Below are 27,499 nucleotides of genomic sequence, written 5' to 3' on the forward strand. Positions count from 1 at the left end.
ATCATCTGTCTTCTCAGAATCTCCGTTATCTAACCCTTCTGACACGGATCTCTCCAGTAACTGCTTAATAACAACCAATTTGCGGAAATGCACTGTAGCTGTAACAATTACATAAAATCTACAAATCCACATGGGTTACGAGGTCAACTTCCGTCTGCTTCAGTTTGCTTTTTCTTAAATCGCAGGCATCTATTTTTGGGTTTATGTACACGACACCCCCCCCCCACACCCCAAACCCCTGCGTCTCCGCGGAGCTTAAATCAAGCAGAAATGCAATATAAAAAATAATACTCCACATAACACACAATCAAACTCCAGTCAAAAGACATAACACCCTCCCAAAGCAGCAGCAGTGAAAATAAGAACTTCTGTCTCTCCGTCTGCAGTAGAAAATGAAATGCCAAGCCTGGCTAAGGACATAATGAAAAAGCTATTATCAGCATGAGCTTTCATCAGCGCCGCATTCAACCATGTTCAATACAAACTGATTCTCTCATCTCATGCTGTACCCATCTGAATGCTGGGCTATAATAAAGGAGGCGAGATAAGAAAGCGAGATCACTTTTTTTTTTTTTTTTTTTTTTTTTTTTTAAACCCCGTTGAAGAAGTGGATCAGCACATTTACGGACACAGTTTCCATGAGCGACACACACAGACACATTCGCTGTCGCAAAGGCCAACATAATCAACCCGTCATTGTAAGAATCCGAGACACCGAAATCATTAGTCGAGTCTGTATATATATATATATATATATATATATATATATATATATATATATATATATATATATATATATATATATATATATATATACACACACACACACACACACACACACACACACACACACACACACACACACACGCATCCTCTCTTTTTCCAATATACTGCCTATCTCTGCGTCAATTCATCTGCTGGACTTTTCTTTATCCCGCCTTGTTGCGTCAAATTCTTGATGTACTCATTCCCTCCACAAGTCTCTATCCCTCCGTCACCTCCAGCATTGCTGTCTGTGAATTCAAATACAGCTGCTTCATACAATATTCAATGAAATATTGAATTATATATATATATCACGATACAAAATTCAAACTATACAGCATATATTAAGGTCTAATGAGGAGGGGCAGGAGTCAGGTCTGCCAAGGGTGAACTACGCATTAAACTGTGAAAGATTCTCAGATACGACCGCTACACTGTGACTTTTTAGTTTGTTGAATATTTTGTAAATATTCCTCTGGTAGTGTGACAAATTAAGACGGTTGAAGGTACCGCCCATCCAGATTTTTTCAGTTTTATTATTCAGCGTGCAACGAGTGAGCGGGGCAACACCGGATGTTTCAAAGGACTTTCAATATCATTTTGGTTCATTACAACTTGGGTCCTATTTTGGAGGCTCTGGTCATAATCTCCGCCGCTATGATGATATTGTGATTGCTGAGATCTGGAAACAGTGTCAGACTTTGAAAAAAAAAAAACCAAAAAAAAAAACCACGGTCAAAGTCAAGTACAGAACCAATTCGGGCCACACTTTAAGGTTTTCAATCCACACCCTCTGTCTGACTAACCGGGAGCCATCCCTTACGTCCATCGCGGCCAGATGGAACACGATCCTCGCGCCGAAACGTAGGCGTCCGATCTCTTTATACACAACCGCCACGGAATCACTCCCGCAGGGCAAGTGTGGAGCGCGTAAGAAAACGGAGAATGCTTTTCATTAACTGAAACCTGTGTAAGCATGAAACTAGAATAAAAGGGATAATGTGGGTTATACAATTTTCGGGTGCATCTGAGGATACTTGTACATGCAGTACGAGTAGTACGAGTGCCCGCAGATAAGCCTAAGGGTTAATTTTTTCCAGCATTAGGAGCATCATGTTTTTACTTCACTCCTCTATGATCACATTCATTCCTTAAAAAAAAAAAAAAAAACCACACAAGAAAATTGAGAAAGTGAGAGCATGCAGATAGTTGATGTTTTGGAGAACATCTTGAAATCTGCGATGCGTGCGGTAATTCAGCAGAAGCAGGTCTTCTCTCTGTCTGCTGGACCTAGAAAATACCTTCCGGCAGGTTCTCCAATGTCTGCAGAGGACTTCTGAAGCCCTGTAAGCGTGACCACTTGGGTTCTTCCCCCCAGACCGAGGCCCCTCCTTGCCGGGTCACTAAGTTTGGCCGGACTGTAGGAGGCCAAACTTAGGTGGCGTCATGGCTCGGTTTTTGTCCCGACATTCAGCATGAACCGTGGGGACTTTATATACACAGATGTTTGCCTTTCTAAACTCTGTCCAATCAATTCACTTTGCCAAAGGTGGACTCTAATCAAGTTCTGGACACATCTCAAGGATAATTAAAGCAAACAGGATGCACCCCACCACAATATGGAGGAACGCAGCAAAGGGTCTGAATACTGTTGTAAATGTGTGAGTTTAGTTTTTGATTTTTAATCAAATCTGCTAAAATTTCTTACAACACGTTTGCACTTTGTCATTATGGGTTATTGAGTGTAAATATATGGGAAAGTGGCAATGTGATCCTTTTATAAATTAAATCTATGACAGAAAAAAGTAGAAGGGTCTGAATACCTTCTGTCGCCACTGTTTAACTGTCATAATCATTTGAGCCTTAAAAACAGACTTTTCTGGAGCAGGAAAGGAAATGTTAAATTTGTTGACAGTAATAAAGATACACCCTGTCTTTTGTGGTGTGTATGTGTGTGTGTAAGTGGAGTTTACATTTTTGAGCCAGCCTTCACAGCTGCAGCTCCCCTCCGAGAAACAAACACCCACACAGAAATAAAGATGCAAACGCAGTGAACTTCCTCCTGTCAAACAAACCAGTGCTTTCCTGTACACCTCCCAGAGGAAAGTGGGAGTATGTGTGTGTGTGTGTGTGTGTGTGTGTTTTTTTACAATTCAGAAAATCGTTTCTCAGAAAAATAAGTACTGTAGGTATGAAGACATATACAGTATAACAGAAGGCGGCCAGATGGGAAATAATTAACGGTTACCGTTTTACATATCGACTTATGTTTATTTATGGGGTTTATTGTTAGAAGTGGGTTTAATTGTGTTGTACGGCTGCAAGTAATGATTATTTTCACCATCAATTAACTCAATGAATATTTTGTAATTAATTGTTCGGTCTACAAAATGTCACAATAAAGCTGAATGTCAATTAAAACGAAAACTAAAGAAATATAACCAATATTTGACAAAGTGATCTTAACTCAAGGTCCACTTAATTGCTTCTCCGAGAGGTTTCAACCCCATCTCACAGTCTCAAAGGTTCCCCGTGGAGTTCTTGGCCTCTAGTAACACTATGGAGCAGGAGTTCATTATTTTTGCTCGGATCACGTGTGTGCGCACGGGAATGTGCGTGACACGATGCAGTGACGCGATTCATACCATAAATTCTCAAGTAGCGGCCCGGGGCCTTTATCCACAGCGGTGGCAGACAGAGCCAGGCCTTTAACCGGGGACCAGCAGACCTTCATCTCTTAACCCCCCCAAAACGTGCTCCATGTTTGCCTGTTTGGAAAAATTCAGCATAACGTCCATTTCTACAGCAACAGAGTCACGTCCGGCCTTCGCTTTAACTTCTTCCCTGAACGATGTTAGGACACCTTTAGTGAAACCCTTCCTCCAGAATTTTCATATGAAAAGTCTTGCAGTCTTCCCTTCGTAAGTAGTCGGCCTCATCCTTTAGTAGTCAGCCTGTGATTGTACTAAAGTCTGTGTTAAAAATCAGCACAGTTCCATAAAGTCTTCATTATTACAGTGGAACTAATTCCTGTATCAACGTCATTATCAGACTTGCCTGTTTACACACACGCACGCTATGTGTTGACATAGCAACACCAGTTTAATGAACTGGTTTTATGAGAATTGCAAACACGATGGCCTGTGGAAAGAAAAGCAGGAGCCCTTTGTCTGAGCAGAGGAATTTATCAATAAAAGAACACGTGTCGCTAACAGTCCCATGAGCCTGTAAAATTCATTACAAAACAGAAAAGTAACTACAAAAAGTTGTTGGATGGACAGAAAATGTGAGACAACTAACAACAGGTACTGTTGTCATCTAAATCAGGAAGGTCTGTCCCTGTGTACGGGGGCTATTCCAGGGACCGTGGACCTGGCCTCAGAGGGTTCGCTGCTGGCCCCCGAGGAAACAACGGGATTCGACTAAAGAGCCGAATGATGCTGGAATAACTTTACGCGACCCGTCATGGTGTCCGTGTGCCGTGTCCTAATCACTGTCTGTCACGCCCGCAACAACAAGGCGCCGTTTATTAACCCAAGTAGGTAATCATCAGCGCGTCATCACCCACTTACTTAGTCATGTGCAGGAGCTGGAGGTTTGAGAGAGCTTCAAAGTTTGATTGGAGGAGGTAGGGGAGGTACACGGCCTGACTTGTGTTTTGTACTATAAAAACATTTGACCTGTTTTGGGAACAATATCAAAGTACAGCTGAGGCTGAGGACGAATTCAGTCGTTAGGTTTAAGGGGTATCCTGTCATGAGCTGTGGTGTCGAAGCGGAACGGGGAATCCGGGCACAGCCTCAGTTACTTCATCGGCGCATGGGGAAAGGAGTGTGTCTGGAGCCGTCGAAACTCCAGCAGCACTTGTAGTGTTAAAAAAAAAAAAAACAAAACAATTTTATCGTCAGATCAATGTGTTTCTGCTCTTGGACCTCAAAATTGATTAATCACTCAAGTCATTTCTCAGGCAAAAATGCAGGAGATCTCCTCGTTCCAGCTTCTCAAATGTGAGAATTTCCTGCTTTTCTTTGGCCCATGTTAAAGTAAATGGAGTATTATTGGGTTTTAGAGTGTCGGCCGGACAAAACGAGGCCTTCAAAGACGTCGCTCCTGCTCTGGGAAATGTGTTATTTATTGGTTTGGAATTGTTTACGCCTATTGTTGGCAGGATGAGGCTCATTGTTTTTCCATGTTTCCATCTCATGGCTCGTGGGGGAGACGAACAGATGATTTGAGATGTAAAAATATCATTTGTGAAGAAAAGCACCAGTTTCAGAGGAGATAAAAACGCATCAAGTCGGGAAGACAAAATGGGCTCGACAACATTTTCCGTCCTCACCTGTTCAGTGTTCAGTCCTGTTGGACTCTGCTGACATGAACCTCCCCACTCTTCTCTCCTAAACAAAAACACAAAAGTTACATTCGTTATTCTGTAGTTTGGTTAAAACTGTCTTTAGTTTCATTTCAAGATTACTCGCGCAAACAAAGAAATCCATTATACTTTTTTTTTTAAACTTTTTCTTAAACAGGGGGTTCTCTACAGCAATTTTTCCAAAGTTTACACCTTCACAATGTACAAAAGAACTTTTTTAAAACTGACCATAAATATATTCACACACACTAAGGGCCTGAAAATGAAAACAGCAACTGTTTGAACATTAAAAACATCACTGCTGACTGAAATCCTCAGGAAATTATTTTTAGCCGAAATGTGGGTTTTATAAGAATCCTCCCATGGGGTTTTGTAAGAGTTTCGTAAGCCTGAGCAGTCAATTAGAGTTTAAACATGTAAATTAGCGAAATTGGAGCCATGAGGTACAAACTGTCATTTGAAGGAAGGTTAATTATGCAGAGAAAAACAGCTAAAAACTGAGGAGATAGGGAGAGCGGAGAAGTCCGCTTCAGAGGAGACAACTCCCACACAACATCTCTGTTGAAAGAGTCAGTAGGGGAACGTACTTGACAAAGTAGGACACACACACACACAACTGCACTTAATGTAGGCAACACTGAGCCTCAAACTTCTTCTATGACACAGTCTAATCAGACTTTAGGGGTCCGTGTAATCTGGACCCGACTAATCAAGCACCTACACCACCAATCACCCATGAGTCAGGCCACTTGACCCCACGGTCCGGCACTGCGATCAACCTCACATTAACACGATGTCCAATGCTTCAGGGTTACCACTGATTAAACTGATTTCAGGGGAGCAATTTCCATCAAACTTCATACAGTGGAATTGCACTTCAATTCAAAAGCAGCCAGCAAACGGTAAAAACCTTGAAAGAAAGAACAGCAGGCTAGAGCTGGGCAAGATGAAGACCGGATCTGGCACCACGGTTCCTGCTTTACTATGAAGGCCTACTGCAGACAGTGTATATAAAATGAATACAGGGGAAAAATTGATGTTCAAAATTTGGTCTGGCTGGCCATGATGTAAAAATGAAATCAGAGAATATTCAAAAAGCAAATACTCTTGCCAAAGCTGCGTAATAATAAAAAGATAACATATTTCAGAGCAAGTATAACAACATCTTCATGAAGTGATGTTCATTTACTGAAGGTCTAAATATATATATATATATATATATATATATATAAAAACACACACACATACACATACACACACACACACACACACACACACACACACACACACACACACACACACAGGACCTGAGATTCAAACCCGTATTAAATCCGTTGTCTACATACGATCCTTCATGGTCACATGTTGAAAAATACTTGATGAAGACGTGATGAAAATCTGATGAAATGTCCAACCGTCCTAATTTCACTTAATAAATCGTCTATTTGGGATTTTTTTTCCCTTTGAGATCGTGTTCTCCTTCTGGTCCGTGCCCGATATCATGTTGGGATGTTCATACACCACCTTGCGAGACACGGATCATCTTTATTTTAGAAAAAACGTTTAGACTGTCTCAGCTTCACTGTTCCCTTCCTGGACACGTGTCACGGTTTCGTTTCATTCGAGCGAGTGGAAAATGCAATCTCATAATGGTAACGTTGCCCCAGACCATATCAATGCAGATTCGTGTGGGTAAAACTGAAACCCTACATTACCCACACATAAACTGGTATTTATAAAAGAACAATGTGCAGTGGGAATGCGAGCGCCGAGGTGAGTGAAACAACACTGCAGTGAAACATTGTTTTACTTCCAAAGATGCTTGCAAATTTCACTGATGGTGTTAGTATTTTTGCAGTATAGTATCAAGTATGGTTTATGCAAACAGATGTTTAAGGGCATGTCTACAGTGTGGGAGTGGAATTGAGGCTTTTGCATGCGCGCCCAGTTCAACAAAGACTAAGACTTGTAAAAACAGAATCGGGCGAACATGGGGCTTTATAAATCTTAAAGAATGCTTGTGCATATTTTCTGTCTTTGTGGGTACACACAGTTTTAGTTGAGCATCTACGCAGAGTTTTATGCATCTAGCCCCCGGTGATTATCCAACTAACTGCACCCCGCTTGTCTGACCTGCAGTGCAGTGGGGACTTTTTCTTCAAAATGCCTAAAAACAGAGAGAAAATCTCGAGCTCCAAGTGTCTGTAAATTACTTGTTTTGCCCGACCAACAGTCTAAACCCAAAGATATTCAGTTTAAAATGATATAAAGCAGAGGAAAAGCAGCAAATCTTCACAGAGGATTAGCTGGAACCAGAGAATGTCTGGAGTTTTTGCTCGTAACATTACTATAATGATTAATTATCCAAATAGTTGCTGATTCATTTTCTGTAGATTGACTTTTTGATTAATTGCTGCTGCTCTAAATCTAATACAACAAAGTGACTAATAAGTGGAAAGGGGAATGAATAATTTCCATTGAGATTCATTGTTTATTCTGGACGTCCACTCCTCTCATATACTACATTTCCAGGTGGAGAACATTTTGTTCCTTTCAGAATCGAAGTTACTTATTGAAAGAAAGGGGGGGGAGAAAAAAAAAAAAAAAAAGGCTGGAAGGATATTAAAATCTTCACTCTTTAATTAACTGGATATTATGCATTAATCCAACCATCTGCCAATCGATCCTGCATCCATCCAGTGGAAAATACAACCTTCTGCAGCGCAGCACCGAATGTCCTTGGGACTCACTAAACTCGCCAGCATTCACGAGCAGTGGCTGTTGGTGTTTCTGTATCTCATTGGCCTAAAAAATGTCATTCGTCTGAACAATGAGTGTTTGTGTTCTGTAGCGGGGCTATTTATACATTTTCGTGTATTTCCCTGAAGAGTCCACCGGACCCATATGGGGAAGATTTGACTTTTTCTATTTAGAATCGAATCATAGAACAGTTCAGTCCCACGGAGGTAATAACTGCGACAGTAATTTCTTTCCTCAATTAAACAGCCTGTAACAGAGGACAGGATGACAGGATGATTACATCTTTGAGATATTTACTGTCTTTATTTTATGAAAAGCACCATGGACTTCACCTCCTCCAATTTTCCAACCCCCCTTCAAAAATTGCACCAAAGCTTTAAAACCCTAGAGAAGAGCTCGGGCCGTCTTTTAGTACGGATTTAATGATTTAATGATGCTTTTACCCTAAATAGATAGCTGACAACGGGCAGCAGCAAAAACAAAAACCTACGTAGGACAGAGAGGGTGACATGTTGAAAGAACCCCACAAATTTAAGGGATATTTACGCACTTTTAATACCTCCCAAAAGGAAAAATGTCCATGAAAAAAAACAAAAACAAACATAAACTAAATTACAGCACCCAAATGTGCAAAAATGACTAGCAAAACACACGACAGATAACAAAACGTCTGCGGCAACAACATCACAAAAAAGCAGCCAAATAGCCTTTTACTTGTTGAATTACTAGCATGTTACTTTGCACTCTTCAGATTTAATTTGGAAATCCAGAGTCTCAGTGTTTGTTTCTCCCTCCAAACAGGGTCGAGTTTACCCTGCTCACAGGAAGAAACCAAACAAACAGCGAACTGTTACTTGTATATTTTGGCGTCGTTTTTTTTTTTTTGTTTTTTAAAAATCAATCCCATAACAGTTAATCACATTTATCAATCGGGGCGTCTTAACTCATCCAATCCTCCATCCAAATGAGCGTCAATGTTCCTCTGTAACTACAGCTGTTTGCTCACAAGTTCCAACACATCACCCACGAGACAAGTGCAACGAGGGCGGGACCGGTGCACTGTGACGTCACTGTGTCGGGTGCGGTCAGGGTTGAAGCTCTCGACCTGAGGCGGTGGGTGAAATGAACGCCCTCCAGCTCAGGGTTAAGTTACTCTTTCAGGAGGCTCCGATGGTATTCAGAAATGCCCCGGCGGGCTGAAAATCCAATAAAAGACGGCGTTAACGCCTGCATTCTTGGAATTCCCTGCCCCTCTAATATTGATGCCCGTATCAAATGACTGTTGCTGAGGGAAAGGGGGGGGGGACGAGAGCGTCAAGAAATGGGAGCCAAGTAAACATATACAACCCTATACGCTGCAGGAACACCAGAGAATAGACATAATACACACCCTGGAAAAACTGAAACCTACATATAGTGTAAACACACACACACACACACACACATGCACCTCTGCTGTGTGACAGATGGAGAACTAGCATTGAATGCTGTGATGTGATTTGCAGCTTGATGCGTTTTTTTTTTTTTTGCTGGTGGAGTATTTCATGATAGTTTATTACACTTTGAGTCTTCTAAATCAAGGAAAACACAGTCTCTCATTCACACGCTCATACCGAGGGAGGAGAGGATCCTTGTAAATCAGTTTTGCTGGCTGGTTCTTATCTGAGAAATGCCAGTTATGAGAGCAGGGGCGGCACAGTGAGCCGAAGGCTGCGCGCCGGAGCTTTCTCTCACTGTAATGACTCCCGTGTCGAGTCGATTGCCTCATTGAGCAGCGGGGAGAAGGCGCGCGGCTGCCAGGTGGAGGTAAGAAAACAGCATCACAGCGTACAAATTAATGATGAAACATTATGAAACTTCACTGTATGTTTAACTAATGTGTGAACATAGCCACTGTATGTGACTTTCTGATCTAACAGAATCAACGCCTAACTGGTTAGACTGGTTATCTGTTGACCGATTTCTAAAAATAATACTTTTAATTTATTCCAATGCAACATCTCAATCTAATTCCATTCAGTGATGCATGATACGCTGCCTTCCGATGCCAGGCCGCAGTTTTCACTTCTTTTTCCCCCATTGAGTTTTCACAAGGATTAGTATCAATCCTCTTTAGGCGGCTAGACAGTGGAAAATGGACGGTTTCTCACTCAAGTACAAGGTCAAGTGTTTTGACGCAAATTTGGATGAATATCGTGACCGCCGAGCGGTCATTGGTCTTCGGAATTTTCAAGTGTGAAATCACGGCAGCTGGTCCGGAAACGAAAAAAAATAAAAAATAAAAATCTAGAGCCGAAGCGATTAGTCGATCCAAGGCTGGTCGTTCTCGAGTTCCAGCTTCTCAAATGTGAGAATCTGCTGCTTTTTTCTCTGTTTTTATATTACTGTACATTTTTTTAATCTTTGGGTTTCTGTCTGAAGGGCGGATAAATCGAACAACGTTAAGCCCTTAACTTGGGCTCTGGGAAACGGCGATGGCGTTTTTTTCCGGTACTGTCAGTTTGTTCCGAACACTTTCGCCACCATCGTGGCAAAACACAGTTCTGTACTGTAAGTAGTGATTTATGGCAGGTATTTTGTAACTGGTGCTTAAAAGACAGAGTTAAACAACAATTATCAGCTATTTGCAGTGATGAAATTACACAGCAACAATGCATTAGTATTAGTCTGAGAAAGCCTTTGTATTCTCCTCGCCAACGTTTCCAAAGGGATCGCCTTATCTCGAACACAAAACGCAGAAATGTGACAGTTACTGTAAGGGTGTAGCTCACAAAAAAGGAGACACACTGAGGGTGTGTTAATCTGTTTTGGAACTGGGAATTTATTTTTTCCTTAAGCCAAATGTGTTGTGTTTTGGAATTAAAAGCCTTTCCCCATCAATCTTAAACTCTCTCTCTCTCTTCCTCTCATCATCTATCTGGTTCATGCTCCGCTTTTCACTCTGAATCTCTCCTTCACAGCCTCACTGTTACTGCTCAAACTGTTTGGTTAATCCGCTGTGGCATGGTAAAGGCTTTATACACACACACACACACACACACACACACACACACACACACACACACACACACACACACAGGTCTGTGCCTGTAGTGGAAGCCTTGCAGACATGGGATTTCCTTTCACATCCAATTGAGACCAAAGAAACTTGGTGAGAAGAGCATGGAAAAGATAAGCCACACACAGACACACAGACACACAGACACACAGACACAGACACACACACACCTTTGTAGATATTACACCAGCATCGCACACAAACATCAGTAGCCTAAACACAATGTTAACGTGATACAACATGCAGCCTATAAAACCCCAAAGAGACATCAACTGTACACAAAAACAACCACTCTTCACCCAACAACTAACAAACAAACAGACAAACAAAAACACACACGTACACACACACAGACACACACAGAGTTTCTACTATGAGAGTATGTAGACAGGAATTTGTTGGGACATAATTACAATGTGTAGTCTGAACAGCATCCGATTAAGATCCTGAGGTTTTATGGCAGGGCCTTTGAAGAGTTCTGAATGCAGTGGCTCAACCAGGTTCAGTAAACCAGACACACACAGGCACACAGACACACACACACACACACACACACACACACACACACACACACACACACACAGCAGAGATTGGAGCCAAATGTGATGCTTCCCTTTGGTTGCAAACACACTGGTTTCCCAGCACCGAAATGGCACACTGTGCTTCCATTAGGAATATGCTGCCAGACACACCGACACCCATTCAGCTGTCATTTAATGTAACTTTATCGTGTAACTTTGCTGACAGTTTACTTCTGCTGTGGATTCAGAGTCAGATGCTCAAAACTACTTTCTTTGCAGCGGCCCTGTAAGTCTCCAAAATAACAAGTAGATCGCAACAAAGCCTGGACATGTGGCAGTAATATACTGTAACAACATGACGCTTTTGTTAACCGTGGCCAGCGGTTTTTATTACGATCTTTCAGATAGCTGGGAGTGGAGAGCATCGGGACACGTGGAGGGAGGAGAGAGATCATATGCGACGGACATATCAGATCATATCGGGACCAAGGATATTGAGACCACATGGACGGAGCCAGAGGCCACCGATACATCCCACGGTCAAATCGGTCCTATGTCCCAGATCCCGTGTCGCAGTGCTCGGAGGAATAAAAAAGCTGTGACACCAGCCAGTATTTTCACGTACGCAAACCGAGCTCTATCCGCCAGCGTGGTGAAACTGGAAACACGGCCTCGCTCGGGTTTATTCTGGGGCCGATTCATCAATAAATCACCGAAGCAATCCTGAAAAATGACCCGTCGTCAACACAATCCCTGCCCCTTTACAGCACAATGTGCTCAGTCATGCAAATATGCGCAAGTGTTTTTTTGCCTCCTTCCTGCATTTTCAACACCTGGAGCCGAACAATGTGCGTCTTTGACACGAGGAGCGCAGGAAAATTGCTGGTGCCCGGTCGGGGAATATAATACACCCTCACAGCTTCACGTTTTATTGGCTTATCAGGCACAAGGGCTCGTGTTCACATGAAGAGCAAGGGGAGAGTGTATGGGCAGGACACAAATGTAATTACCTCACTTGAGAATTTTCCACAGAGTACTATTGATTTTCTACGGTGGTGAAAATGTCCGAGAAGTTCACGCTTAGAGCGGCAGAAGGAATATACAGATGTAGAAATGAAGATTCTCCCAGGGTAGGTTACAAATGCTGCATCACCTCCACCCAACATGCAGTCGGTGGCGTTCACCTCCGACTTGATGGATGCGACACAGTTTTGATGGATTACATTCGTGTGTGCGTGTGTGTTTGAGATTTTTAATACTACCCTGGTTCTCGGTGGGGAAACGGGCACCTGAACGGATTCCGGCGGACATTATAATCGGATTTCGTGTGTGAGGACAGGTTTTGTTTGCGGTTTTGGTTGCACTCACCACCGCAGAACCAGAACTTATGTAATACAGACCGCATATCCCCGTATTTTACAGTAAACTGGATAAGTTACTGACTAATGTTTTTCAGGCAAACTGTGAGTGAGTGACTAATAAATACAGTGTTGCCTTCCACAGAGGCTTTCTGCTGACCATCTGCAGTGAGTCAAACAAACAAACTGTCCTGTCAGCGAAAATAAGTGTTGATCTATTCACATTCTCTTCATAAATAATGCCCTTTAGTTGACTAGTCCATTAGGAAAGCACAATCCCTTTTTGCAATAATCATCATTCAAAGCATAACCCAGTCCCATAGACATCTGGTGACTTAGTTACAAAAGGTCGACATCAGTTATTGTATAATATCATAGATTATGTGAGTATCTGTTATGTAACGGTGCAATTGTAATAACAGAATAACCTCTTTCCTGCTGCTTTGGAGAGGACACGGCTGATAGAAAATGATTGTCAATTCCTAAAGATATCCTTTAACAAAAGATGTGTAATGATGAACAATGTCTGGCATGTTGCACATAATCTTTATCTCGCAAGGATCCACCAGCAGAAATCAATTGTAAACCACAGTTTACAAAAAAGCTCCAAATACCACAACATTGATCAACAGTCCTCCGTGACCATGGGGAGCAGATTACCGGTCAGGTGAGATTCACTCAGGGGTGAATCTGAAGGAAGGAGGGGAAGGTCAAGAAAGAGAGAAAGATCCAGCCTTTAAAAACGTACATTGTGCTGTTCCAGTGAGTCGGATTATCAAAAAAAAAAAAAAAAAATCAAACACCTATTAGACACATCACAGAATTGGGTTTTTTGCTCGTAGATCATTTTAAAGATACGGGCCAAACAATCAAACAATTAACAGGCATCTATCATTTTTCTGATAATTCTATTTACCTTTTAGGACTCGCTATAGGAGTATCAGATTGTGAGCACGGAGCACGGGGACCACAAATCTACAGGGGACCGACGGATCTCTTTGGTTTCCTTAAAACTCTTGAGCTATTCTTTTAAGAAAAAGACCAAAAGACTTCCAAATCAATAAACAGCCCAGTGTGATTAGTTTCCACAGAGCAGATCACTGGTAACCCACTTCAGAGCAACGGTAAACTTGTGGAAAAACTCCTTTTTCTTTGATGATAAAGACAGCAAATCAACATGCCACCGAACATTTCTCCCTCTGTGTTTGCCACTGGCACACAGTTGCATGCCAATGTAAAAACAAAGACTTTTTGTCTTTCATGCGAGACCAAGAAAAGGCCGTCATTAAAACTGACTCAGTCATACAGGGGGAAAACAAGGATTTCTAAAAACAAACACTGTTCTCTTTCATACATGAAAGCAGGCGTATTGATGCAAGAATAAGCAGGAGTGTCATCAAAACACGATGTCTGACCGCACCAGTGCATCACACATCATACGGTGCACGTTTAAAGCCTCTGACTCCGATTCTGCCGTTTCTGTTGTGTATCTTCAGGTCCGAGGAGGAAAAAAAAAGAAAATCCCATAATCCTCAAACAGAAAAGGCAACAAAGTCACGGTCTGAGCAAAAAAGACGTGGAATGAGTCAGCAGAGGTTAGGAGCTGCAAAGTGGCAAAAGAAAGAAATATGTGTGGTTTTGTATTTGTTTCTTTTACAGCTCATAGCCCCGCACAAATCCTAAAGAGGAGGAAAAAAAGGTACAGCTGGTGGATCTGGGTCACATGTGGTGATGGAACTTGAGACTAAATTTAATCACGATTTCAACAAACGTGCGGCTGATCGTAGCTTATACGGTTATAACAGTGGACTGACATTACAGCTCGGTTGAGGAGCGAACCTCTGGCTAATATGACCTGCAAATAACGATTATTTTCATTATCAATTAATCTGCTGATTACTTTCTTTTGTGTAGAATTACCCTTCGATTTTTTTTTTTTTTTTTCAAACTCGTAGATAAGCCAGAGATCTCTACAGCCAGGAAGAATTTCCCTGTTATAAAAAGAAAAAGGGTGTTAAGGGTGTTGGTCCAACACAATGGACAAAGCAGGTCACAGTGCTACAAGGCTATCAAACTGCATCAGATATAGAGCTTTGCAAAATCAAAAAACATTACACCAAGTTTATTGCAGGCACTTGACTGTACAGTATCTAACTTACGCTCGTATGGTTGTGATGCGGAGGGTACGCGGTTGCAGCCGTCGTGGCGTTGTCCACCGGCAAAGACATTTCGGGGCCGATGCGTCTAAAACCGATGTTATAAAGTGTTCTTGATACGCACATCAAACCATGTCCAATAGTTTGTTCACTTGGTTTAAAAATGGACACTATACGATCTAAGACTGCGCACGTGGGGTTATCTCACTGGCTTGCCTGCCAGTCAGGCAGACTGGACCCTGGGACTTAATGAGGGCCCGCTCTGAACACAGCCAGTCACTGTTTTGGTCACCATAAGATTTTTTTACTTACACATACACACATATATAGTATGTATGTATAAGATGTTATGTCTAAGTTGCTGTATGTTTTTTTGTGTGTAACAGTGTTACGCCTGTTCTTTATCTGGTTCTTTGGTTGTTTAAATTATAATTAAAAAATAATAATAACAGAAAGAAAGGCCTGTCTGAGAAAGCAGACCGAGGAAGTAAAAATAAAATCACAGGAGGAGGTCATTTGTCCTTTGCAGTCGTACAGAGAACTAAGTCTGTTCTTAATTAACTCCTACGACGTCACACCACAGCCATGCAGCGTTCCTCGGAGACCGCGGGGGCTTTTCCCTTCTCCCATGCACTGTACAGGGGACTGGACTCCGACACCAAAAAAAAAACCCAACATGAAGAAATAGAGCTGGGGAACGAGCAAGCGAAGGGCAACTTCTAAACATTCACACCACAACAATGACCTAAAGAAAGAAACCTTAAATAAACTTGACCATAATGATGTTCTTTATTTTTGGGCGACCAGGCAAAACATGTAGATGTTGACACACTGTTGATAGAGCAGCTTAACCTTGAAACATTGATGTTTTGCATTATTATGGCTTATCATCTGCCAGTAGAAACATGTTGTGACTACACGAGGACACTGTGGCGTGACACGGTGCCGCTAAAACTGCCTCAACATTAAACTGTAGTTCAGTGCAGCGAGTATTAAGTTTAAGCCTACCAAGGCAAAGGAAAGTTATTTCTGCTTGACTGACTATCAGCTGCTAATGTGTCAGAACGCAGAACCATAAACATAGTCCTGGTCAACAGCTTAAACATCGTTTTAAATCTGCGTTTAGCCTGTATTAGGACATAAGTAACCACGGCAACAATACTGATCCTTCATGCCGTGCCAACTGTTGAAGGATAAGCGTGGCGATATTCCATATTCCTATACGAACATTACTCCAGTGGGAGGAAAGGCTGCAGTTTGCTGGGGACTGTGTTTTTTTCTGTTTCTGTCGTCAGACGACGGAACAAGTGTGAAACAGTGACTGAGACTCAGCCCGTTGAGACGACACGTTGACCAGCGGCCACTTCCAAGCTGCTGAAAATAACTGCCAAGTAAAGGGAAACAAAGACGTACATCAACAACATCAACAACAGAATGTTTAGTATAACACTGGGCTCCTTTTCAAACCATCCGGTAGGAAAAAAAAAAAAAAAAAAAACAGCAAGAAAATATTAATTGTTTCCGTCCTCTGTTCCTGTTGCACAAAGAAAACCGCAGAGAACGGTCGACACGTCTACCCTCCCAGTTTATGGCTCTGCATGGGGGCGCATGTTTTACAAGGGAACACATGTCTGAGCATTATCTGGGAGACAAAGCTATCACAGTGAAAAGTCTTCAGGGATCGGTCGGGGACGCCTGAGGGTCATGACCCTTAATTCAAACAATGAACTGGCCAACTACTGAAGCCGAGGTCAAAGGTCAACTGACAGGAGAGTCAGTGATAAGGAAAGAGGCTGTGTTGTGGAGATAAAAGTGTCTAAAAGCTTTTCTACTTTTTATACATTTAAAAGAATTAGGTTTGCTATTTCTAATTTTTGTGTTAAACAGTAGAATGTGTCTGTTTGGGAATATACATAACTCCTCGCTTTATTCTCAGTCTCGGCTCTTACTCAATGTTTTCTTTTTTTTTTTTTTTTAAATGGAAGACATGAAAAAACTTTCGGGAGAAAAATGTCAATGTTTTAATATGTTAAACACGACTAAGATTCAACAGCTAGTTTATTGGCTCTGTGGGGCTAAATGTTAATTTCAGCATGCTAACATGCTCACGGTGATTTTAATATGCCAATGTAACTAATTTCATGGAATCCATCGAATATTTTAGTCCGGAGGTGGTGGAAGTGGTGGACCAACCGAACGTACAACATCCCTAGGGGCCACGTTTGTCGAAAAAACCCAATCAGAAATTACCACAGCGATTACGAATCATCCTGAGGCGAACGAGAATGTCCAAGTTTCAGGGCAATCCATCCAACGGCTGTCGAGACTCTAAAAACCACTCATTTCAACCTAACAATGGTGCTAAAGGAAAAACCACAGGGGCACAAAAGTCATTAGGATTCATCGTCTTGGAGGCCATGAATAGCTGGACATCATTTCAAGGCCATCCATCCAGTGGTTGTTGAGATGTTTAAGTCTGGACCCAAAGTGGTGAGCTGGTTGGTTGGAAATGAGGGAAAAATAAACATCTTTGCAACATGTGACTTGTTTAACGGCTGAAAACCGCTGCAGAAAAACAAAAAGAAAAAGCAAAAACGTGACCTTAATTTGACTTTAACTGAACTAAAATACTCCTTAACCACTTACATTAGATGTAAAACTCTTCGCTTTATTCAGAAAAGCCCTCGCATGCGGAAACAGAGACGATTTCAACAAGCTAAATGAGATATATTAAATTTTAAAAGGTGCCTTTTTGCTCTGTCTGTGCGTGTATTGACTCATTTGTTTTCATTAAAATATAAAATTATAAAAGTAAACATCGGGGAGACGCTACACCACGGCTACAGGTCTGGTTCTGCACAACGTGGAAGACCAAATCTCTCAGTCATCAGCCGGAGACGCACACGCTCATACACACACCTGTACGGAGGGACAAATACATATGCAGCCAAGCAATCAGCAATGTAGCTTATTTCCATAATGAGGTTCAGAAGGTGAAACAGAGTCCTATCTGCCTGCTCTTCATCACTCTCAGTTTCTCTGTTGGTGGTCTTATTAAATCCTCTCCGTCTCCACGACCTCGTCTTTCCTCCGGCCGTTCGGAAACTCATTAGTGTGCGGGAAGACTCAAAAGCAAAATATCCCAACTATTTAATCCATCTTTTGGGTTGTCAATGTGTCCCCTGAGCTTATTTTTCAAACTGTACCTGAACGCGGTGCTGGACATTTTTAATATCAAATAATCAATCTTGATCTATTGGGACTATTGAGAAAGCCGTTGATGAGCTATGAGTTGACTTGGAGCTAATTACGCCATCTGGCACTGGAGAGTGAAAAGTTGGATAAATATTAATATCTATTCATCTCTCTTATGTGTGCTACCTGTCCAATTGTGTAACTGCGAGTTCTTCAATCAATCTTCTAAACTGCCATCTTGAGATCTATTATATCTTCTGCCTCATCCAAAGTTAACATCAACGCCCATGTCCGATAAATTCCAGTTTGACCTGACTAAACTTAATTCGCTGAAATGGGTAAGGCTGATTTTTCACAATCTTAGCCGTTGATAGGTAATTATTAAAATATATTGTTTGGGAGTGAATCGGAGAAGATCAATACTCTTTTTGCTCCTGTTTCTCTCTTAAATAAGACTCAGAATAAGGTCAGAGACATCATTAAAAGGTGATAAAAGAATCACGAGGCAGTCTGAATATTACTGTAGTTCTGCCTGGCCAACAGTCAAAAACTCAAAGATATTCAGTTTTACTATCATGTGTGGCAAAGAAAAGCACCAAATCTTCACAGTTAAGAAGCTGGAAACAGCAAATATTTGGCATTTTTACTGAAAGATAACTTTTTTTGATTATCAAAAAAAGTTCAGATTGCTTGTTCTGACGCTCCATGACCAAAAAAAAGAAACTATTCAGTTGGAACAGGTCAATGTTTGGCAATTTTGTTCCAAAAAAAAAAAAAAGACTGAAATGATGAATCACCTATCAAAATAGTTTCTCATTAGATTTCGCTGATTGACTTATCAACGACTGAGACTAATGGTCTCATCCCCAGTTAGCTGGATACTTGAGTGCTAAAAAAATACAATTTCAAATAACACATTAAATCATATTACCGGAGTGAAACATAATAAAAATGAATCCCCAACTGTCTAAAACCTGCTTTAAATGTAAGACTGAAGATGGTGCATTTTTGCATTGTTTATTTGGATTTCTATATACACACTTCTTTTTCAGATTTTCTGCTGATTAACTTCTGGGACAAACCATTTCAGTTCTTTACAGGATTACAGGACCATTTTCCTTCCTCCTCTGTTAACTCGTTAATGGTTTAACAAAAAAAACAAAACAAAACAAAACAAAACAGTAGCATTGCAGTTTGGTTTGCCTCGATCCCTTCCACTGGGCTGGGGCTGAATCAGAAATACTGAGGGGTTCTGCTTAGGCTGTGCTCAGATTCTCTGAGTCAAGCTCGGCTTTTTACAATATGTTAATTTTACAACCGAGCCGTTTCCAGAAAGGGACACAAGTACACATCATATTTCATTAATGCCTATTATCTTTAAAAGGGGCAATAACAGAGATTCTCTACTGGCCTCCACAGCAGACAAATTACCACGATATATCTGCTGAGGGTGATAGGGTCCTTGATCAATGCCAGTGGCTTGACCATTACTCCGTCTCTGTGATAAGATTTTTGGCTTTGGAACAAAAACCCACTGGACTTTAGAGAAACTCCCAAAAGTCATAAATTATTCGGCGCCTTTAGTCACAGAAGAGCTGCACTGTGCACATCCAACTTGGTTTTAGGGCAGGCAGTGGATAAAAGCTGAGTGTACAGTAAGAGCCAGTGGATAAATATATCCAGGATATTGGACAAAACATTGCAGTGCTGCAGTATTATGCAGTCTTGTTTCTTAGAACTCAAAAGTACTGCTGATATTCGGTAATTACTTGATTAGATTTACTGAAGATTCGCTGAAAACAGCTCCCTGCTGCTTCTGGACATAACGTGGATTAAAGCACTTAGACTGAACCAAAATTGCAAATTTGCCGTAAAAAAAAAACAAAAAACACAAACATGAGCTGAAAGACAACACATGCATGATAATTCCCTGTGGGTCCGCCTCTACAAATGACCCCTTACCCATTACAAATACTAATTAGACCCATTGTTAATGTATAAACAGATTTTATTTATGCTTCTTGCACTCTGAACGGCATAGACGCCAAGTAATGTGGCATAGTGGCTGAGATGCATACAGTGAGACGAGGCTCGGGTTGCAAGTGAGACGTGATTAGAAACTTCACGGAGACAAAGCGTTTGAGAAAACCTGCTGCACTCGCCATGTTTAAAAGACCAGAAAAAGCCCTGCAACCGTCTACTTATTGCACAACAGTATGTTTTATGTTCCGTCCAGTCTAAGGATGTGCGCAATTAGTCGACTAAATTATTACACGTTGCTGCCCATTGGACGGATGCAAGGGAATTTGAGATGAAAAAAAATATCCCTAATTATTGGAATTAGTTTAAGGAAAAGTCCTGCAGGTCTAATGTGAAGTGGGGTTTGAACTTCTACGGCGGTTCATTGGATTTACTTACCATCCAAGGTGTAGTGCTGCGCCAAATGAGAACCTGCAAAGCTCTGGACCTTGAGGGTTCCAGTAAAGTACTGAATCTACCTTGTGCGTGAAATATTTCATTCTTGACTCAACATTTCTGTCCTTTTGTGTTCGGGGGTTCTTATGATGGATTGTAAGTCATATGGAACGTTAAATGAAATAGGGCATTCAATTTTTTTTGGGGGGGGGGCTGTTTCCTAAAGCTGTGTGGGATGAAACCAAATCTTGATGTTCTTAAAATGTCAGCAAGTGATTTGAAATGAAAGGAATTAAATCCGTGGCTTTTTCATCTTTGCAAGTCCATGTTTCTGTGGATTGACGTTCAATTCTCTGCTGTTTATTTATTTTACACTTCAGCTTCAATTAATCACTTTTTTTTGTAGAAAAAAACTGCCCCGATGTCACCATATTAACATCGTTTTTTAAACTGAGAAAAAGGGTGAATCTACATTGTTCAAGTTAAAAAGAAAATGGAGCTCCTCTGTTGTAATTTAGTTGCCTGCTGAAGCTTTCAAACTGCTGCTCTTTTGAGACCTCTAACGCGGCAGTTTAAAAACAATTAGACCGGAAAAAAATAAACAGAGAGACAGTACACAGACAGATGCACCATAGCAGAAGAACCATAATAACAATTATGTTAACTATTCATCCATCTCTCTGCAGCTTACTGCTGAATGCTCTGGAGGTTTGTGGGACTAATTCAATGAATCATCTGTGACTGAAAGTGTCCAATTTTTAATCTTCTGCTTCCAGCTCTCTTCTTAAGCATCAAAGAAAGCACAGCTTTTCTCAAAAGAGATTCTTTCACAGAGCTTGTCTGAAATAGTCTCAAGTTTGCAAAACACAACTTTTCTCATGTGTTCCCCCGTCACGCTGACTTCATGAAGTCAGACCACGTCCCCCCCTCCGCCAACAGCTGACATCTTGCATCGTGAGCCGGACGTGTCAGCGATAAGGACCGGCAGGGTGGTCTGTGTTCAGAGCTCCCTGCTGGTATCAATCACTGTCAAGATTCTTCAAACCCACTTAAGCTCCTGTTCTCATGGGTTCCAGAGATCACAAGCTGTAAAGTCGTGTAAAGAACAGGATGTGCCTGATAAAGACTCTCGCTGGCTGCTTTCTTCACCAACCACTGCTCCTGAAGAGATGATGTGGGTTTTATGAAAAATTATACCTCTACATGATGATGTCGTGTGACGATTACGAGGATTCAGATTTTCCCGCAGGTCATGACGAGCAAGCGGTAATTAACAATAAGTAGCTCATCAAGTTTTAAACCCTTTAAAAAGGTCAATTCAAGGGGCTGTATGCATTTTTTTTGTTTTTGTTTTTTTTGCTATCGTTACATAGCCGACGTTAGCATTAACTTCTGTTTATTAAAAAGTCTAGAAGGAACGTTATGAGTTCAGCATCAAACTTCCTTCCTTTACCCGCCAAAGGCTGTCTCCAGTGGTGGAAAGCAACGCCAGTAATAACTCTTGTTTTGCTTCCATTTTTTTTTAAAAATCACCTCTTTTCTTCTACTGAAGTTAGCATGCTAACCAGCTAGCCCCGGCCCCGGCCCGGCTCACCACTTTCCGACAGCGAGTCGCCGTGGCGTCCGCCCCCCTGCTCCCGGCGAGAAACCGCGCTCTCCGGCTGTGGAGAAAACTTACACATAGCCCCTTTAACGGTTTCCCCAACCAATGACCAGACAGCATTTTCACTCACAATATCCTGGTGAAAAATATAAATACCTAACTGAACCCGACTGGGAGAACTGTACCACTTTTCAATGAATCGTCAAACAATATTCTGAAGAGATAACTTATTCCTCGAACCTCAAGCTTAAGCCTGTAGTTCAACTGCGAGTGGTTAAATAAGCAGGTAATCTTTTTTTAAATATTAAAAACAAGACTGAAAGTCTAAGGCCCCACTGATAGTCCACAGAGACCGCATTGTTCACTAAACCTCTCAGCATCAAAGAGAGTGGGGCAATGACTGCCAGAGGGCGAGAGCGGCAAGCTCGTGACTCCAAGTTTTACCGGTTTCAGTTCACTGAATCGCGGAACTGGAAAGCATCTGCCACTCCCTCATTACCAGTACAGTTACAGTTCCCCAAGTACGATGCTTGAGTACGAGTTTTACTACGATAATGAAAATATTTCATTACTAAACACTAAAAACGACTCTGGTCAAATAAAGGTGTAAATGATGTATTGCTAATTTAGCTTTTCTTAAAGCTAATAAATGCTAAAATAATGGCAACCCAGCTAGCGATATCAGAAGGTTTAATTTCATAGCAAACATCTTATGAAATCATGATATTTCTTGCAGACATTTGTATTTCAGCAAAAACGTAACAATTTATCCTCTGGGGAAATGTTAAAGAGGTCTGGACAGTACTTTTTAAACGTGTTATGAACAAAGTTAACCTTTTGACTTGACCACGGTGTCCAAAGTGGAAAGGGATCGTCCCCTGGGATGCATGAAGGTGCCTAGGAAATTTCCCAGTAATCTGGCGATTAGATTGCGATGTTTCTCGTTTATAATCCTTGACTAACTTATCCCTCTTTTTCCCTGTTTTCTGGGGGTGTTTCCTTCTCCAAACCGAAGGCCTAAAGATATAGGGTGTCGTATGCTGTACAGATTGTGAAGCCCTCCGAGGCAAATTTTGGGATTTTGGGCTATATTTAAAAAAAACAAAAACTTAACTACATTTGAAAATGTTGGCTTCAATTAAAAGGTAGCATCTTTTGGTGATCACGAATATCTACACCCAATTTTGTTTGGTGTAGTTGTGTGTCCAGTGGCTGTCAAGACACTTTGCTCGGCGCCAAATTGTTGTGTTGAACAGACTGATAAACATCGGCATCCTACCCGTGAGAGAGAAGAGGTGGTGGGCTAGTTTTGAGTCCACATGTGCGAACGGGGGTGTTACGGCCCCGCTGCTACTGGAGGCCTTTGTATTTCTCTTCTTTCCTAGCAAACTGTGTCCACCGCTGAACGGATGTCGGGAAAAATCACCGTGGCAAATCTCACTAACCAAGATGACGAATGAGCCTTAAGAAACAGCCAAGCTGCAGCCTGCATCTCAAGCCATCGTTCCTCTTTCACTCACATTTACCTTAGGCTGACTACTGGAAACTCATGCGTTCAAATTGACTTATAGTCCCTGATGTTTAACATTGCTGCCCATATTCCTATCTCTTCTTGTATTTGTTGCCCCTGGTCTTTCCCCCGCTTTCATAATAAACTTCTCCTTTAATCCAGTTCCGTTTCATCTTTCAATCTGTTCAACATCCTATTTGCTCCTTCTTGCATCTACAGCCTCCATTTTCTGTCTTCCCTTGTTCTGACACTCGTCTGTTTGTATAAAGATGACTCCACGTTTCCGTTCACATGCTCGCTGACCCTCGCATAAACCGAGCCCTTTCCCTCAGATCTGCGTATGGTTCCTTGCATATATCTGCCTGTGTGTGTGTGTGTGTGTGTGTGTGGGGGTGGGTGCACGGACATGCTTAAATTAGTGTTACAAAATGCGAGTGGATGGGCACACACCACTGAGCATGAGACACGAGAGAAAGCAACCACTCCAGCACACATAACTCTGAGTGCAACCTAATCTCTCCTGACTCTCCAAGGCTCCTGGTTTATTCAGTAAGCTATGAGCTGCTGTATGATGGCACTCAACTAGATGGGGACAAGATGGAGAAACTGTGTGTGTGTGTGTGTGTGTGTGTGTGTGTGCTGCAAGAGGAACGGAAAGAGTGAGATGGGTGGGAAACGGCTTATCCAGTCCATTGTCACTTGATTTTCATCGGTTGCCCACTGCAACTTAACAGATGATCCTGGCTATCTAGTAAGTTTAGATAGTCTAGTTTCTATTTTTGTTGGTCTAAAACAAAAACCTAACAAAGTTTTTTTAGGAATTGAGGGGTTGTCTACGGCCAGAAGTTCAGTGTATTGTCTAGTTTATCTATTTCAGTCGTCATGTTGCTGCTCCTCCCTGACTGTCCGAGACTATGAAAAAAAAAAAATAAATAAATAAATCCGTGCAAATTTCTACGTCTGGTTTGCCCAGTCTTTGGGGGATTCAGCAAGTCTCCGGGTTTGTCCCAAGCTTAAGTTGGAAGAAGATAACAGATTTGAATCCTAAAAAGCCGATTGGGGACTCATGTACGCGCACAAGTCTGAGGAAAGCATTTCAAGTCCACGTGACAAGGCAGCTAAACTGATTAAAACTGAAGCACGGACTCAAGACACGAGGCTGAAAAAGCAGCTGGAGCACATCCCGTGCAAACAGGGTGAAAAGAAGCGGACATATGAAGAAGCTAACTGAACTGAACTAACCAGTGTGGTTTTGTGGGTCAACTAGTGGGGCAGAGATGAAGCTCGCGCTGTGAGCAAGCGCAGACATCCATCCGTCCAACTATCCATTATCTATAACCCTCATACCCTTTACAGGGTCTCAGGTGGGTTAGAACCTATTAGATTAGAACCTATTAGGCCTGGCGGGGCTGCAATTCCCTCATGGTGTCGTGCAGTTGCCCAATGTGTCCCGAGATCGTGGTGCAACTAGAATTTTTCTCTTTTTTTCATGGCTTCGGTTTTGTCATCATCCTTAAAATCCGCTGCCAAACAATGCCAATGGGCCGCATTGGCGAGCCAACAGGTGACTCTTCGGAGTTGTTGTCATTATAGAGTAAGGCAGCTGCCTTTTACAAAAGGCCCGCGCACAGCGTTTTATCTGCGTCGGTCAGTTTGCCATTGACAGTGGAGAACCCAAAAGACTTCCTGTTTCCCAGACGCTTCCATATTGTGATTATTTATTTAGCACAGCTTTGCTCATAGGGACCTCCCCCATTTTTATTTCTTAGCTTATTTTATTTATACGTTAATAGGGCAGCAGTAGGTCAAGGTCAATGATCTTTAGAGCCCCCCCCCCCTTATAGACTGTAAATTTTGACTTCTAAACAGGTCATTACAGTTTGAGTGTTTTTTTCCACAGTCAAAAAAAAATATTTCAGCCTTAGATCCGTTGGACAGGTCGGCAGTCTATCAGAGGACTAACACATATAGACAGACAACCCCTCATACTCACAGTCACAATTTAGTCTGACCTGCAATATTTTGGGAAGAAACTGGAGCACCTAAAGGAAACCAGTGCAGACAAGGGGAAGAATATGCTGCTGGTGGATTTGAATTCAGGGCCTTCTCGGGTGAAGGGTGGTCCCCCTTTTTCGAAGTCACTTCTTGTCATCTGCCTTATATTTCTACCGTGTTGTGACTACAGTTAGTCCTTAAGAGTTCGCACAATTTACTGTTGCAGCGTGTTGTGTTTACTTGACTCTGTGTGACCCTCATTTTAGCCGTCATTCTGAAAGAGAGAGAAAATTATTCCCAAATGAGCCAAAAATAAGTTGCGAACCCAACCGCAAACGCGTCTTTGTTGTCTGACAAATGACCGACGCTGGAGATTAATGGGAATTCACCAAAACAACTCATTCTGAGAGTTAATGGGAATTTGCCGGGATGACTCAGCCTCAAGGTTAATGGGGATTCCAGTTCAGGGCTGCAAACAGCTGAGAGGATAAATTGGGAAATGTGCAACAGAGGAAAGTTACAGTTCTGAAGGCGCTGAAGGCTTTTTTTTAAAATATCACCTGGGAATTAATTTTAAGAGCAATTTAACATCATAAATGATGAAACGAAAGCTGCTCCACCGGCCTGTTTCTTGCTGAACATAACTAATGGCAGATTTTAAACTGCAACAACAATGGTTCAGGGATATTGACCCCGTTTATGAAAACAGAGAGGACATATTAGTTCTGCTATCTCCGTTTTTTTTATTAGAGTAGTGAAAAGGGAATGTTATACTTAATTAAAAAGAATTGATTTAGATCATTTGTTCTGTTTTCAGACAACCAAAAAAAAAAAAAAAAATTACGTTGAGAGGGAAATAGCAGACATAAACGCTACAAAACACACAAGCACACACGAATACAAACACCTGACAGCTGACCCATACACACACACACAAATCCAGTAGTCGGTGCCAAATGCTCCCTCCTGGTCCCAGTTTAACTCATCAGATGAAAAATCCCGACAAGAAACACAAAGAAAGTGTCAGAACACACACACACACACACACACACACACACACACACACACACACACACGTGCACGTAAAGCACCTCGGGAGGGCTTCTCATCACCACTCAGACTGTCAGGCCTGACAGACAGAGTCTGTCCCGAAAAGACGGCGTCTTTGTGCAAGTGCAGAGACAAACCGCGTGGGAAACCGCACTACAAGCAGAGAAGTGAGTGACACATAAACTAACACAAACATCAGCTTTCAAATATTTAACTGACAAAATTTCAAACTGGATTTTACTGATTCAGGGTTTTGAAAGCCGATAAAAACAATACGAGATTCCTACCAACACTAAAAATATACTTTTGATACTTTATTCTGCTCAAAATCACTTTTTTCTACTTTTCCCCAGGAGTTTTTTTAATTTTTTTTTTTAAACCGTGTTGTAAAACCATTTCTGTAAGCAGTGATTTAGTCATTTGCAGGTCTAGATATCTGGGTTTCATGTAACAGTAGTATCAACAGCATTTTGGTGGACCTGCAGTTAGGACCATATTTAAAAGGGTCTAGACAACTTTTTTTTTTACCTGCAATTCACCAAATTAATGCTTACTGTGATTTAGCCAGAATTACCCCTTTGTGCTTGTGCACAAAACAGGTCCACATCCTCAGTTAAACTCGGACTGTTAAAATACACATTTAGGTTCAAAATAACTGGATCTGAGACATAACCTTAATCAGGCTGTGGACAGACGGATGATACTGGCCACTAGGATAAAAACCAGAATTGTTTTTGTCTC

General features: G+C 41.7%; 1 protein-coding gene across 1 annotated transcript in view; it reads right to left on the reverse strand.

The window, feature by feature from the left end:
* The window catches only part of plxnb2a.1 (plexin b2a, tandem duplicate 1), a 173,719-nt gene that overhangs the window by 114,904 nt on the left and 31,316 nt on the right, over positions 1–27,499 (reverse strand). The window contains exon 2 of the mRNA XM_040140381.1: positions 5,105–5,162. The gene's annotated coding sequence lies outside the window, so the exon portion shown is untranslated. The remainder of the gene's footprint in view (positions 1–5,104; positions 5,163–27,499) is intronic.

Source organism: Xiphias gladius, chromosome 2, assembly GCF_016859285.1.
Source record: "Xiphias gladius isolate SHS-SW01 ecotype Sanya breed wild chromosome 2, ASM1685928v1, whole genome shotgun sequence".
NCBI lineage: Eukaryota > Metazoa > Chordata > Actinopteri > Istiophoriformes > Xiphiidae > Xiphias > Xiphias gladius.